The sequence below is a fragment of the Mesoplodon mirus genome, assembly GCF_964341445.2.
Source record: "Mesoplodon mirus genome assembly, chromosome: 15".
In the NCBI taxonomy this organism is placed as follows: Eukaryota; Metazoa; Chordata; class Mammalia; order Artiodactyla; family Ziphiidae; genus Mesoplodon; species Mesoplodon mirus.
This window is the reverse complement of record NC_138991.1, coordinates 28,321,139-28,336,225: the sequence shown is the minus strand read 5'-3', so window position 1 is coordinate 28,336,225 and position 15,087 is coordinate 28,321,139.

Here is a 15,087-nt window from a genome sequence, read left to right as displayed (position 1 = left end):
GGGCTTTTGTCTACTTAGGTAGGTTTACTCTTAGGTATTTATTCCTTTTGTTGCAATGGTAAATGGGAGTGTTTTCTTTCTTTTTTTTTTTTTTTTTTTTTTTTGCTGTACGCGGGCCTCTCACTGTTGTGGCCTCTCCCGTTGCGGAGCACAGGCTCCGGACGCACAGGCTCAGCGGCCATGGCTCACGGGCCCAGCCGCTCCGCGGCATATGGGATCCTCCCAGACCGGGGCACGAACCCGTATCCCCTGCATCGGCAGGCGGACTCTCAACCACTGCGCCACCAGGGAGGCCCGGGAGTGTTTTCTTAATTTCACTTTCAGATTTTTCATCATTAGTGTATAGGAATGCAAGAGATTTCTGTGCATTAATTTTGTATCCTACTACTTTACCAAATTCACTGATTAGCTCTAGTAGTTTTCTGGTAGCATCTTTAGGATTCTCTATGTATAGTATCATGTCATCTGCAAGCAGTGACAGCTTTACTTCTTCTTTTCTGTTTTGGATTCATTTTATATCTTTTTCTTCTCTGATTGCTGTGGCTAAAACTTCCAAAACTATGTTGAATAATAGTGGTGAGAGTGGGCAACCTTGTCTTGTTCCTGATCTTAGTGGAAATGGTTTCAGTTTTTCAACAATGAGGACGATGTTGGCTGTGGGTTTGTCATATATGGTCTTTATTAGGTTGAGGTAAGTTCCCTCTATGCCTACTTTCTGAAGGGTTTTTATGATAAATGGGTGTTGAATTTTGTTGAAAGCTTTCTCCACATCTATTGAGATGATCATATGGTTTTTCTCCTCAATTTGTTAATATGGTGTATCACATCAATTGATTTGCATATATTGAAGAATCCTTGCATTCCTGGGATAAACCACACTTGATCATGGTGTAGGATCCTTTTAATGTGTTCTTGGATTCTATTTGCTAGTATTTTGTTAAGTATTTTGCATCTATATTCATGTGATATTGGTCTGTAGTATTCTTTCTTTGTGGCATCTTTGTCTGGTTTTGGCATCAGGGTGATGGGGGCCTCATAGAATGAGTTTGGGAGTGTTCCTCCCTCTGCTATATTTTGGAAGACTTTTAGAAGATAGGTGTTAGCTCTTTGCTAAATGTTTGATAGAATTCGCCTCTGAAGCCATCTGGTCCTGGGTTTTTGTTTGTTGGAAGATTTTTAATCACAGTTTCAATTTCAGTGCTTGTGATTGGTCTGTTCATATTTTCTATTTCTTCCTGTTTCAGTCTTGGAAGGTTGTGCATTTCTAAGAATTTGTCCATTTCTTCCAGGTTGTCCATTTTATTGGCATAGAGTTGCTTGTAGTAATCTCTCATGATCCTTTGTATTTCTGCAGTGTCAGTTGTTACTTCTCCTTTTTCATTTCTAATTCTATTGATTTGAGTCTTCTCCCTTTTTTTCTTGATGAGTCTGGCTAATTTTGTTTAAGTTCTCAAAGAACCAGCTCTTAGTTTTATTGATCTTTGCTATATTTTCCTTCATTTCTTTTTCATTTATTTCTGATCTGATCTTTAAAATTACTTTCCTACAGCAAAGTTTGGGGTTTTTTTGTTCTTCTTTGTCTAATTGCTCTAGGTGTAAGGTTAGGTTGTTTATTTGAGATGTTTCTTGTTTCTAAGGTAGGATTGTATTGCTATAAACTTCCCTGTTAGAACTGCTTTTGCTGCATCCTATAAGTTTTGGGTCGTCGTGTTTTCATTGCCATTTGTTTCTACGTATTTTTTTATTTCCTCTTTGATTTCTTAAGTGATCTTTTGGTTATTAAGTAGTGTATTGTTTAGCCTCCATGTGTTTGTATTTTTACAGATTTTTGCTGTAATTGATATCTAGCCTCATAGCGTTGTGGTCAGAAAAGATAGATGATATGATTTCAATTTTCTTAAATTTACCAAGGCTTGATTTGTGACCCAGGATATATTCTATCCTGGAGAATGGTCCATGAGCACTTGAGAAGAATGTGTATTCTTTTCTTTTCGATGGCATGTCCTATAAATATCAATTAAGTCAATCTTGTTCAATGTATCATTTAAAGCTTGTGTTTCCTTATTTATTTTCATTTTGGATGATCTCTCCATTGGTGAAAATGGGGTGTTAAAGTCCCCTACTATGATTGTGTTACTGTCGGTTTCCCCTTTTATGGCTGTTAATATTTGCCTTATGTATTGAGGTGCTCCTATGTTGGGTCCATAAATATTTAAAATTGTTATATCTTCTTCTTTAGTTGATCCCTTGATCATTATGTAGTGTCCTTCTTTGTCTCTTGTTATAGTCTTCGTTTCAAAATCTATTTTGTCTGATATGTGCATTGCTACTCCAGCTTTCTTTTGATTTCCATTTGCATGGAATATCTTTTTCCATCCCCTCACTTTCATTCTGTCTGTGTCCCTAGGTCTTAAGTGGGCCTCTTGTAGACAGTATATACACAGGTCTTGATTTTGTTTCCATTCAGCCAGTCTATGTCTTTTGGAGCATTTAATCCATTTACATTTAAGGTATTTATTGATATGTATGTTCCTATTACCACTTTCTTAATTATTTTGGGTTTGTTATTGTAGGTCTTTTCCTTCTCTTGTGTTTCCTGCCTAGAGAAGTTCCTTTAGCATTTGTTGTAAAGCTGGTTTGGTGGTGCTGAATTCTCTTAGCTTTTGCTTGTCTGTAAACATTTTAATTTGTGTATCGAATCTGCATGAGACTCTTGCTGGGTAGAGTAATCTTGGTTATAGTTTTTTCCCCTTCATCACTTTAACTATGTTCTGCCACTCCTTTCTGGCGTGCCCAGTGTCTGCTGAAAGATCAGCTGTTATCCTTATGGGGATTCCCTTGTGTGTTATTTGTTGTTTTTCCCTTGCTGCTTTTAGTATTTTTTCTTTGTATTTAATTTTTGATAGTTTGATTAATATGTATCTTGGCGTGTTTCTCCTTGGATTTATCCTATATAGGACTCTCTGTGTTTCCTGGACTTGGTTAACTATTTCCTTTCCCATATTAGGGAAGTTTTCAACTATAATCTCTTCAAATATTTTCTCAGTCCCTTTCTTTTTCTCTTCTTCTTCTGGGACCCTTATAATTCAAATGTTGATGCATTTAATGTTGTCCCAGAGGTCTCTGAGACTGTCCTCAATTCTTTTCATTCTTTTATCTTTATTCTGCTCTGCAGTAGTTATTTCCACTATTTTATCTTCCAGGTCATTTATCCATTCTTCTGCCTCCATTATTCTTCTATTGATCCCTTCTAGAGAATTTTAAATTTCATTTATTGTGCTGTTCATCACTGTTTGTTTCCTCTTTAGTTCTTCTAGGTCCTTGTTAAACGTTTCTTGTATTCTCCATTCTATTTCCAAGATTCTGGATCATCTTTACTATCATTATTCTGAATTCTTTTTCAGGTAGACTACTTATTTCCTCTTCATTTGTTAGGTCTGGTGGATTTTTACCTTGCTCCCTCATCTTCTGTTTCTCTGTCTTCTCATGTTGCTTAACTTATTGTGTTTGGGGTCTCCTTTGTGCAGGCTGCAGGTTCATATTTCCCGTTGTTTTTGGTGTCTGTCCCCAGTGGCTATGGTTGGTTCAGTGGGTTGTGTAGGCTTCCTGGTGGAGGGGACTAGTGCCTGTGTTCTGGTGGCTGAGGCTGGATCTTGTCTTTCTGGTGGGCAGGAGGTCCATGTCTGGTGGTGTGTTTTGGGGGTGTCTGTGGCCTTATTATGATTTTAGGCAGCCTCTCTGCTAATGGATGGGGTTGTGTTCCTGTCTTGCTTGTTGTTTGGCATAGAGTGTCCAGCACTGTAGCTTGTTGGTCGTTGAGTGGAGCTGGGTCTTGGTGTTGAGATGGAGATCTCTGGGAGACTTTTGCTGTGTGATATTATGTGGAGCTGGGAGGTCTCTTGTGGGCCAGTGTCCTGAACTTGGCTCTCCCACCTCAGAGGCACAGCCCTGACACCTGGCTGGAGCACCAAGGGCCTGTCATCCACTAGGCTCAGAGTAAAAGGGAGAAAAGAACGAAAGAAAGAAAGAAGAAGATAAAATAAAATAATTTAAAATAAAATTAAGTTATTAAAATGAAAAATAAAAAATAATTATTATTTTTTTTTCAGTAATTAAAAAAAAAAGAAGAGACCAACCAAACCAAAAAGCAAATCCACCAATGATAACAAGTGCTAAAAACTATACTAAAAAAAAAAAGAAAAAGAAAAACGGACAGACAGAACCCTAGGAGAAATGGTAAAAGCAAAGCTATACAAACAAAACCACGCACAGAGGCATACACATACACACTCACAAAAAGGGAAAAAGGGGAAAAAATATGTTTATCTTTGTTCCCAAAGTCCACCTCCTCAATTTGGGATGATTCATTGTCTATTCAGGTATTCCACTGATGCAGGGTACATCAAGTTGATTGTGGAGATTTAATCCGCTGTTCCTGAAGCTGCTGGGAGAAATTTCCCTTTTTCTTCTTTGTTCACACAGCTCCTGGGGTTCAACTTTGGATTTGGCCCCGCCTCTGTGTGTAGGTTGCCTGAGGGCATCTGTTCTTCGCTCAGACAGGACGGGGTTAAAGGAGCAGCTGATTCGGGGGCTCTGGCTCACTCAGGCCGGTGGGAGGGAGGGGCACGGAGTGCGGGGCGAGCCTGCGGCGGCAGAGGCCGGCATGACTTTGCACCAGCCTGAGGCGCGCCGTGCGTTCTCCTGGGGAAGTTGTCCCTGGATCACAGAACCCTGGCAGTGGCGGGCTGCACAGGCTCCCGGGAGGGGAGGTGTGGAGAGTGACCTGTGCTCACACACAGGCTTCTTGGTGGCGGCGGCAGCAGCGGCCTTAGCATCTCATGCCCATCTCTGGGGTCCGTGCTGATAGCCGCGGCTCACGCCCGTCTCTGGAGCTCCTTTAAGCAGCGCTCTTAATCACCTCTCCTCGCGCACCAGGAAACAAAGAGGGAAGAAAAAGTCTCTTGCCTCTTCGGCAGTTCCAGACTTTTCCCCGGACTCCCTCCCGGCTAGCTGTGGTGCACTAACCCCTTCAGGCTGTGTTCGCGCTGCCAGTCCTCTCCCTGCGATCCGACCGAAGCCCGAGCCTGAGCTCCCAGCCCCTGCCCATCCCGGGGGGTGAGCAGACAAGCCTCTCGGGCTGGTGAGTGCCTGTCGGCACCGATCCTCTGTGCGGGAATCTCTCCGCTTTGCCCTCCGCACCCCTGTTGCTGTGTTCTCCTCCGCGGCTCCGAAGCTTCCCCTTCCGCCACCCGCAGTCTCCGCCAGTGAAGGGGCTTCCTAGTGTGTGGAAACCTTTCCTCCTTCACAGCTCCCTCCCACTGGTGCAGGTCCCATCCCTATTCTTTTGTCTGTTTTTTCTTTTTTCTTTTGCCCCACCCAGGTACGTGGGGACTTTCTTGCCTTTTGGGAGGTCTGAGGTCTTCTGCCAGCGTTCAGTAGGTGCTCTGTAGGACTTGTTCCACATGTAGATGTATTTCTGATGTATTTGTGGGGAGGAAGGTGATCTCCACGTCTTCGTCTTCCACCATCTTGAAGCTCCTCCGTGCAAGCCAATTTTAAAGAGAGGCCAGAATTCTTGAATTGCTTAGTTGGGAAACAGGGGGAATGCAGTTTCAAGATACTCATTCTCTCTACTACTAGTTTTGGTCATTCTCTCTCTCTCTCCTCTGTCTCTTCACCACCTCCTCCTGCTCTTTCTCCATCTTTCCTTCCTGTCCTAATCTCTCCTCCTCCCTATCTCACCCTTCGTAGCCTCAGGTGACTTTCTCCACAAGGGGGCGCTGCCTGCTAGCAATTCAGACCAGAGGAGGTAGGGGCTTTCTGTGGTCCAACATTGAAAGTGAGTCAGCTTGGGAGAATGAATGACTGGGCAGGAGGGCAGGAGTTGGGGGGAGAGAGAAGAGGTGGAGAAAATGTAGGATCAGGATGAGGATTAGCCAGTTCTGGGCCCAGCAGGGATAAAGCAGAGTGTGGGGAAGGACAGCTCCCTATAGGATGTGTGAACTTCTGGGCCTGCAGCATGTATTACAGCCCAAGTAACCACCAGCCAAAAATGTGGAAGGGATGCTGGACTGTAGAACCACACATCTTCACCACAGGGGCACTGACCCTGAATTCCATCTCTCCCTGAAAGCACTGGTCTTTTCTGCCTGCTCTAAGAATTCTCACGGGGAATGACCCCACTACTTTTCAACTTCTCTGTGCCTTTTTTACTTATGTAGCAGAAATAAGAAAAATGTCCACCCAGTGGGATATACAGATCTAGGTGAAAAACTCCAAACTGGTCCTTTCTTATCAGGAGCAAGTTACATTATTTCTTTCTTGACTCACCCTGAGTAGTTCCTCTCTGTCTTATTTTTCTACTGCACCTGCATACATGTCTCTGTCCCACTGCTGCAAGGTTAGCCCCCTGAGAACATAACTTTGATTCTACTACTCATCTGTGCATCTGTGTGATGTGCCTTGTGGTCTTCAGCAGGGAAGAGAAACTTCTTTTTCTGGCATCAGGCCTCCTTCTGTTTGGGGTTAATGTGCCTCTGCAGCAACACCTGCAGCCTGACCCCTTAACCCCTTCTTCAGCTCCCACCTCTTACACACTCTTACGTCTGTGCCTCTGGTCATGTTCGCTGACACCTATAGAGCACTTACTGTGTACCAGGCATCCTCATATATGTTGTTTGAGTTATGACAGCTTGGACAGGCAGCAGAGGGACCAGGTCTCAGGGCTCTCAAATAGCAGAGCTGGGATTAGAAGGTAGGGCTGTCTGTCCACAAATTCAATGTGTTTTCTGTATTTTTTTCTTCCATCCTCCATAAGGATACAAACCTTCATGTTGTCTAAGCCTTATTTCAAATCTCCATTTCAATACTCTATATTTGATATTTATTTGTTCCTGAATTGTCATGTCTGCACACATCTAGTTCTCACAGTTGGCACTGAAACTACAGGTCTCCTGACAAGTTCCCAGCTGGGGATTTGATCCATTTATGCCTCTCCTCCATGCTGAGACCCTTACAGCAGAGAAGCAGACACTGGATCGTATGTCTGGAGGTGGCCAGACTTTGGAATGGAATGGATCAGTGTCACCTCTCAGGGCTGCCACAGGCCATCTGGGACCTCAGAAAAAGCACTGTCACTCTGAGCTCAGTTTCCTCAGCTGTTCTATAACAATGTTATGCCCACCAGGTGGGAACCAGCTGGGACTCTTTCCCTTGACCCCTGCTTGACATCCAGACAAGGGGATGCAGAGTGGGTGCTCTGTGATAACTGTGTATAGTCTCCATAGTGCCCAGCCTAGAATTGGACTGAAAAAAGGAAAATATCGTAGGTCACTGATTATAATGGGGACGATTCTGGAGAAAGAGAAGCAGCTGTGATGTAACAGAAAGAGCCCTTGAGACAGAGTCAGAATTCCTGGGTTGGAATGTGAGTTCTGTTTGCTATGGGGCCCTTGGGTGAGTCATTAACCCTATCCTCTGTTAACATTAGAAATATGATTCATAAACATTTCTCAGATGGTTGTAGTGGGTATATGAAGATGGTAGTTACAACTTACAGAGTGACTACTATGTGCCACATATTTTATGTGAGTTACTTTACTGAATTTATTAAAGAACCCTGTTAAGAAGCATCCCCGTGAGGCTGAGCGTGGCCCCCAGAGCCTGTGCTTCTCCTCCTTCTCTGTGCTGCCTGGGAGCAGTGAGATGCCCTTCTCTGTCCAGGGACTGAGGACAGAGCTGAGCCTGGTTACTGGGCACAGACCCTGGGTCCTTACATCCTGGCTAAAAACCCCAGCTCTACTGACCAGCTGTGGATCTTGGACAAGGTACCTAGGCTCTGGGCCTCAGTGTCCTCATCTGTGAAATGGGGATAGGAACAGCTCCCTCTTCCTAGGGTTACAGTGAGAACTTGGTGGCTTAGTTCTCAGAGTCTGTAAGCAGGGTCGTGGGATGTGGGAGGGAGTCGGCCTCCTTATAAACTGCTGTGGTCCCTGTAGTTTCCTTGTGTGGCATGTGAAATAAGCTTCAAAACTGAACCACTGTCAGAATGTAACCTTCAAATCCTATGGAAGAAGAGGTGATGGGGCTTCTCAATAGAGATGTTGTGCATTTGTTCGTACTTGGTTTGGGCTCCTCTGTGTCCTCTCACAGATGGGGTCTCTCCTACAGGCAGGAGTGGCTACTCTTATGCCCTGCAAGGCCCTCTTAAGTGCTCTCAGCCTGGCACAAGCATCCAAATGAACTTCATGTCCTGTAGATTCCCCACAGGCCAGGTTACTGTGACCTGGTTTAAAAACAGCCACAAATGGACATATATACACTACCAAACGTAAAATAGATAGCTAGTGGGAAGCAGCTGCATAGCACAAGGAGATCAGCTCAGTGCTTTATGACCACGTAGAGGGGTGGGTTAGGGAGGGTGGGAGGGAAGGAGACTCAAGATGGAAGAGATATGGGGACATATGTATAACTGATTCACTTTGTTATAAAGCAGAAACTAACACACCATTGTAAAGCAATTATACTCCAATAAAGATGTTAAAAAAAAATAACAGGCACAAGCTGTTAAAGACCAGTCTCCACCCTCGTGGAGACACCTACAATGTGACCAGCAGTGTGTTTATCCTGCTGCAGACTGACGATGTGCACTCCCTTTCCTCTGCCACGTCGAACACAGGTTCACACTGGTTTTCCAGAAAACCATGAGATTGGATCTTTTCAGAAGTGTTAGTGCAGAGTTAGGATGTGATGTCTCTGGACCTCAGTTTCCTCATCTGAAAAATGGGACATCCCTCACTCGGTTGGGGCAAGGATACAGTACTTTACAATGGTAAAGTACTCAACACATAAAATACTCATATTAACCAGGCCGAAGTGGCAATTTTTATTATTCATTCTTATTAACTATTCACACAACCTCTCAGAACTCAGTTTCATTCCTCATTTGTAAAATGGAGACAAAATAATACACCAATTTAGTGTTATTATTAATATTTTAAAGTTAATGTATATGAATGGGGTATAAAGATCCTTGTGAACTTAAAATTTAGGGATTATAATGTCTTTAGGTAATTAGTCATGCCTGGGTAAAGACCTTATTTTTATCTGATTTTCTGGCTTGGATCAGCACTTGGCAGGTCTGTAAATTCATTGAGGTCATAAGGTACCATGCCTAAAAGGAATCTTAGTGATCATCCCTCTGTTTATGACTCTAAAGCCCTAAGAAAGCAAGTGAATAGTCTAGGGTTACACAGCAATAAAATTAATTTCCTACATATCAGACTTTAAAGTTTATAAAATATTTTCCCCTTCATTTTGTGTGCTATTATCACATCATTTTACCTCATAAAAATATTGGCATTTGTATCTTGAATGAGCACAGCACAGTGCCAGCAAAGCACATTCGAATGGGTTGACTTATTCACTGTTTACAACTGCCCTGTCTTATTTGTCCCATTCACTTACAGAAGGAATTTGAGTTCAAGAAGTGAAGGCTGCCTGACATTTTAAAGTGGGTGAAGGAGAAATCTTTGACATGAATTCAGGCTTCAGACCCTGCTATTTACCAGCTATGGAACCTCCTGCTGGTTATTTAAGTTGTATTGGGTTTCCCATCACAGAAATAGTTTTGTGGGTATCTTTATTTGGGTTCCCCAGAAAGCAGAGTCTAAAACTAGGTCTTGTGTGTAGGTGGTTGGGAGATGATCCAGAGGAGTTGGGATAAGAGATGGGGAAAGGGAGACAGGGAATGAGAGACACCCCTAAAATGGTGAATTATTGAATTGGGAGCCCCTGTGGACTCCTGAGGCTAAACGCCATTGTGGACCCTCTGAGGAACTCTGTAGACTATTCTTCAGAATTTTCCCACGGAGGAGGGAGGCGGGGTTGTGCCTGAATGGACTGGGTGGCGATTCATGTTTGTGGAGAAATCCTGAGGCAGAGTATTGGGGACGTGTTTTAGGAACCTGAGGTGGGACGTGGCACCACAGGCAATGCTGCCCTGAGACCAGGTGGCTGAAGGAGGTGGTGCGGAGGCCAGAAACCCTCTGCTCTAGGAGGTGGGTCTTGCTTGAATGATGTGTGGCCACCTTGAGACCACACTGTGCAAATAGAATCCACATCCACGGCCATGTGAAATCAGGGATCTGGAAAAGTGTATTTCAAGAAGTTGATGCAAATGATGTGGGGGAACTGCTGGGATCCCAGGTGGTCTTCTGAGCATTTAAAGATGGAAAAAGAAGAAAAATTATCTATGCCAGTGACCTGTGGGCACTTGAGAAGAGAACACTTTGATTAAAAGAGGCCCCTGTGAAATGTGATAGAACACTCAAATAATTTCAAATAATTTTTCAAAATTACCTTTAACAATTGTGCTGTGAATGTGAAATTTGAAATGAAGTATTTGTTGGTACTAAGGCATGGGTTTTGGGGAAAAGATTATACCAACTTCCTTACACTTCCAACATTTCTTTCAAGAGTTGGTGCATAGTTGTGACTATATTCTATATTAAGTTTTAAAAATTGTTTTTATAATTGAAATGTTTTTTCAAGTTCAAATATGAACCCATTCCTCTTTGACAATTTCATTGAAACTGGGGCCTCATTTTGTGTAGGGTCCTTCTATTGGTTTTTGTTTTCTTTTCTGATACCTAATAACTGTTTGTGTTTATATTATTTGGTTTTGGAGAATAAATAACACATGTGCAGTGACTCAAACACTGCTCTCAGTGCAGGGGAGAAGTTATCATCATCTGTGCCCAGGTCTATGTCCTCCCGACACTGTCCTGGACCCCTTACAGCCCAGAGAACTCACTGGTGACTGGAGTGGTCTCACTGAGACCCTCCATCCTTTTATTGGTCCTTGTCACCCTCTGGAGACCATGGCACTTGCTTGGTGGTACCTTGCCCTGGCCTGGTATCCTATGGAATCACCTAGTTACCAGACCTTCACAATCTGTTCTCAGGGCTCTGTTCTTTGGTTGGTAGGAATCCCTGCCTGTGTGCTGAAGGGGAAAGACTGAGAACAGATAGTGACCTTCTGGAGATGGTGTCTTGCCTGGCTGTCCCACCCATTAGCAGTATCATTGATGTAACCATATAGGTCAAGTTGGGTTGAGTATAAAGAAACAATATTTGGGGAACAAACATACACTTAGTTCTTTCAAATTGCACTACATAAAATGAGTTTCTCTCTCTACCTTAGACCAAGAGCTGAAGTCTGTCTTAACTGGACCCCTGAAAGCTGATCTGACCTTAGACAATTTCATAATAAGGGTCTTGGAAACAGAGGGAAGGTGACCTTCACAGGGTCTTGCATTTGTCTGTGGTGTCAGTGCAGGGACCAGAATCTGGTTCTCCCATCCCTTGGTTTAGTGTGAAAACTGCACCATCCTGTGTGTTCCTATGAATTCTACTGAAACCCTTAATGGCTTTTACTATTTTAGAAATCTCCCAAATTTTCTTCAGTATGCATACATTCTACTTCATAGCTGAAAAATCTGGTTGAAAAAATTATAGAAATGTTAGATTATGATTCTGGAAGCCTAAAATCATAAATGCTTATAGCCTTAAAGTTTGGGTGTCAGAATAGCAAACGGTAAAACATGCTATCTCTGACATGACCCCTGCTTTGCCACTTGTGACCTTGGGCAAATATCAATACTCATCATCTCCAAATCTAAGTTCCTTCCTATGTCAAATACTAGCATCCTGAGATCATGAAGATTAGAGGCTAGGAATCTTCAGCAAGACATAGAGTGAGTCAACTTATTCATAGGTTCTTAAATGGTATCGGGTACACCTTTTCATTTTTAATGGCCACAGTGGAAAAGAAAGGGAAGATTAAGATGGCTTTTATCATTCCATGCTTCCATCCAAACATGCATGCACTCATGCATTCCCGCTCTCATTCAATCATGTGTTTACTTATGCACGCATCTGTTAACTAATACCTAACTCCTTCTCAGTGGCAGGCCCTGGGCAGATGACCCCATCCTCAAGGAGCCCCCAGGTTCCCACAGTGAACTTCCTACAATAATTGTCTTCTCTTGCTGGGCTGTGTCAGTTCCCCGTACAGTGACCGTGTCCCAGTCTTCACCCTCCTTGGATTGTGGCTGTTACCTGTCACATACAGAGATTCTATCCACAGGTTGTGCATCTTACCTGACTGGAGAACTGCCCTATGTTCAAGGGAGCTGAGCAACCCACATCCATGCAGAATAGCGATGGGAACTGCACCCTGGAAAGCTTGCAGTTGGTAAATGCCTCAGTGCAGGGGTCTGAGCATGTGCTCAACTGTAAGGTGCAGGATGAGACGCAGCCTCCCATCCAGGCCAGCCTCATACTGCCTGTAGCAGCCCACGGCACATAAAAGCCCATTGGGACCACAGGTAAGTTCACCTCTACAACAGTGAGCAACTAGGTCAACTCTGTCTCCAAGTGGAGTGAGGTAGTAACTCACAGAGTCCCATTTGTTATCCCATCTGCACTTTGGCTCTTAGGACCAGGTATTCCTGCACTTAACTTTGTGGCTTTCCTCCTGGGCTTCAAAAACCTGCTCATAATTACTTTCATGGTCACCTACTTCCACAGGTGGTGGAACCTCTAACAGGTGAGTTGATGGCAACCTTTGTCCTTGGGAGGGAGATCAGGGCCACCTTTCTGGGCTGGCAAGAGGAATCCAGGGTAAGCCCGAAAATCACAGGGTGATCCAGCCTCAAGGGAGAGTCATGAACAATCTTATTTTTTCCAAATGTGTCTCGGAATTCTCAGAGGCTTCCAACTCTCATTCACTATTTAGTGCTCTGGAATTTGAAGTTTATCCTATTAAGTTCCTTGGAAATTTGGAGGTGAGGGTCCAAGGTGTAAAAGTGGGATAAAGGTCCAAGTTTTGAGACCCAGACTCCAAAGAGCCCTTCCATAAACTGTTGTATATTCAGTTATCACAGGTATATCCTTGGAATGAATAAGGAGAGTATTGCTAAAATCAACTAATGGAACTTTTCTGGGGGACTTGGATGTGCTGACTAGTGAGGCAGATGAATGTGGGTATGGGAGAGAATTCAGAACTCAGAAAGAGGTATTGGGGTGTAATGAGTAGGGTCATTTCTGATCAGCACCATGAACCCAGGACAAGAGTGTATGCGCTCAAAAAAAAAAAAAAAAACCACTGGAATTAATGAATGAATGTTTTCCCCTACAGCTCCTGCATACCCTGGGATACACTACCTCCTGCCCTGTGCAAGGGCCTCAAGTGGAGAGAAGCTGTCAGACTAGAGGTAACCCAAGACCGCCCCCCACTTCACTCTGCTGTCCCCACCACGTACATGCTGCCTTCCACACACCCTCCTATGTTCCTTCTGTCTGAGCTTTGGAGCTGAGTCAAGGGTAGACATTGGTCATGCAGATCTGGAATGTCTGACCCTGATGCATTGAGCTTCAAACTGGCCCTGCCTGCACGCCAAAGAGAATCAAGTAGATCAAGCGAACAGGTTTCCATTGTGCCCCTGATCATGAACAACCCTTAATTTTCAGAGCACTTTTTACATTCATCCCCAGCTTTTGCAAGTCTGATTTCATTTCAACACATATATACTTAAAATCACAAAGTTGAATAAGCATTTTTCTATCCAGAAGTTTATAAAGAATAATATAAAAAATATCTGGGCTTCCCTGGTGGCGCAGTGGTTGAGAGTCCACCTGCCGATGCAGGGGACACAGGTTCATGCCCCAGTCCGGGAAGATCCCACATGCTGCAGAGTGGCTGGGCCCATGAGCCATGGCCACTGATCCTGTGCGTCCGGAGCCTGTGCTCCGCAACAGGAGAGGCCACGGCAGTGAGAGGCCCGCATACCTCAAAAATATATATATATAAAAAATATTCATGGACCTACCTACCTATCTTTGCAAACTGTTAACATTTTCCTATTATGGTCTTTTGTTCCTTTTAAAATTACTGTCCTGGATTTGGTATTTATAAGCTCAATCATGATTTTGTACTTCTGTAATATCCCTATAAATCCTTAAGCAATATGTAATATTACTTGCATGTTTTAAATTTCATATAGATGCTATTATACTGTATACAACATTCTGGAACTTTTATTTTTTGTACTTAGCAAAGTTTGTGGGATTTGTTCATGTTAATGTATGTAGCTCTATTTTATTAATTTCCACTACTCTATAGTTTCTATTGTGATAATATGCCACAATGTATTGATTCTTCTTGTGATAGATATTGAAGCTTTATCTAAAGTTTTGTTACTATAATTTTGCACAAATATTCTTATCTTTGCTTCCTTGGCACATATGGGAGAGTCCCTCTTCCTCTGGTGTGGTCCACAAATCGTACTGTTGGTATCATTTGGAGCTTTTGTTATAAAAAAAAAAGATTTGCAATTCTTGATCAAGTTTTGCTCTTTCCATTTATGACTTTGATCACACTGTATTTTTCGTGTGTGTCTGTCTGTGTGTGTATTATCAATGGGGACCTTATTAAAATCTTATTTTTTTTCTTCCACAATGGTAAATTATCCAGCACTCACTGATCTGCACTGCTACTTTGCCATATATCAAGTTTCTATAAATTTCTGGTTCTTGGGACTTCCCTGGTGGCACAGTGGTTAAGAGTCCACCTGCCAATGCAGGGGACACGGGTTAGAGCCCTGGTCCAGGAAGATCGCACATACCGCAGAGCAACTAAGCCCGTGTGCCACAACTACTGAGCCTGCACTCTAGAGCCCGTGAGCCACAATTAATGAAACCTGCACGCCTAGAGCCAGTGCTCCACAACAAGAGAAGCCACCGCAATGAGAAGCCTGTGCACTACAATGAAGAGTAACCCCTGCTTTCCACAACTAGAGAAAAGCCCGGGTGCAGCAATGAGGAGCTTATAGTTGAAAACTTCCCTAATATAGGAAAGGAAATAGTCACCCAAGTCCAGGAAGCACAGAGAGTCCCATACAGGATAAACCCTAGGAGAAACACACCAAGACATATATTAATCAAACTAACAAAAATTAAATTCAAAGAAAAATATTAAAAGCAGCAAAAAATAACATACAAAGGAATCCCCATAAGGTTATCAGC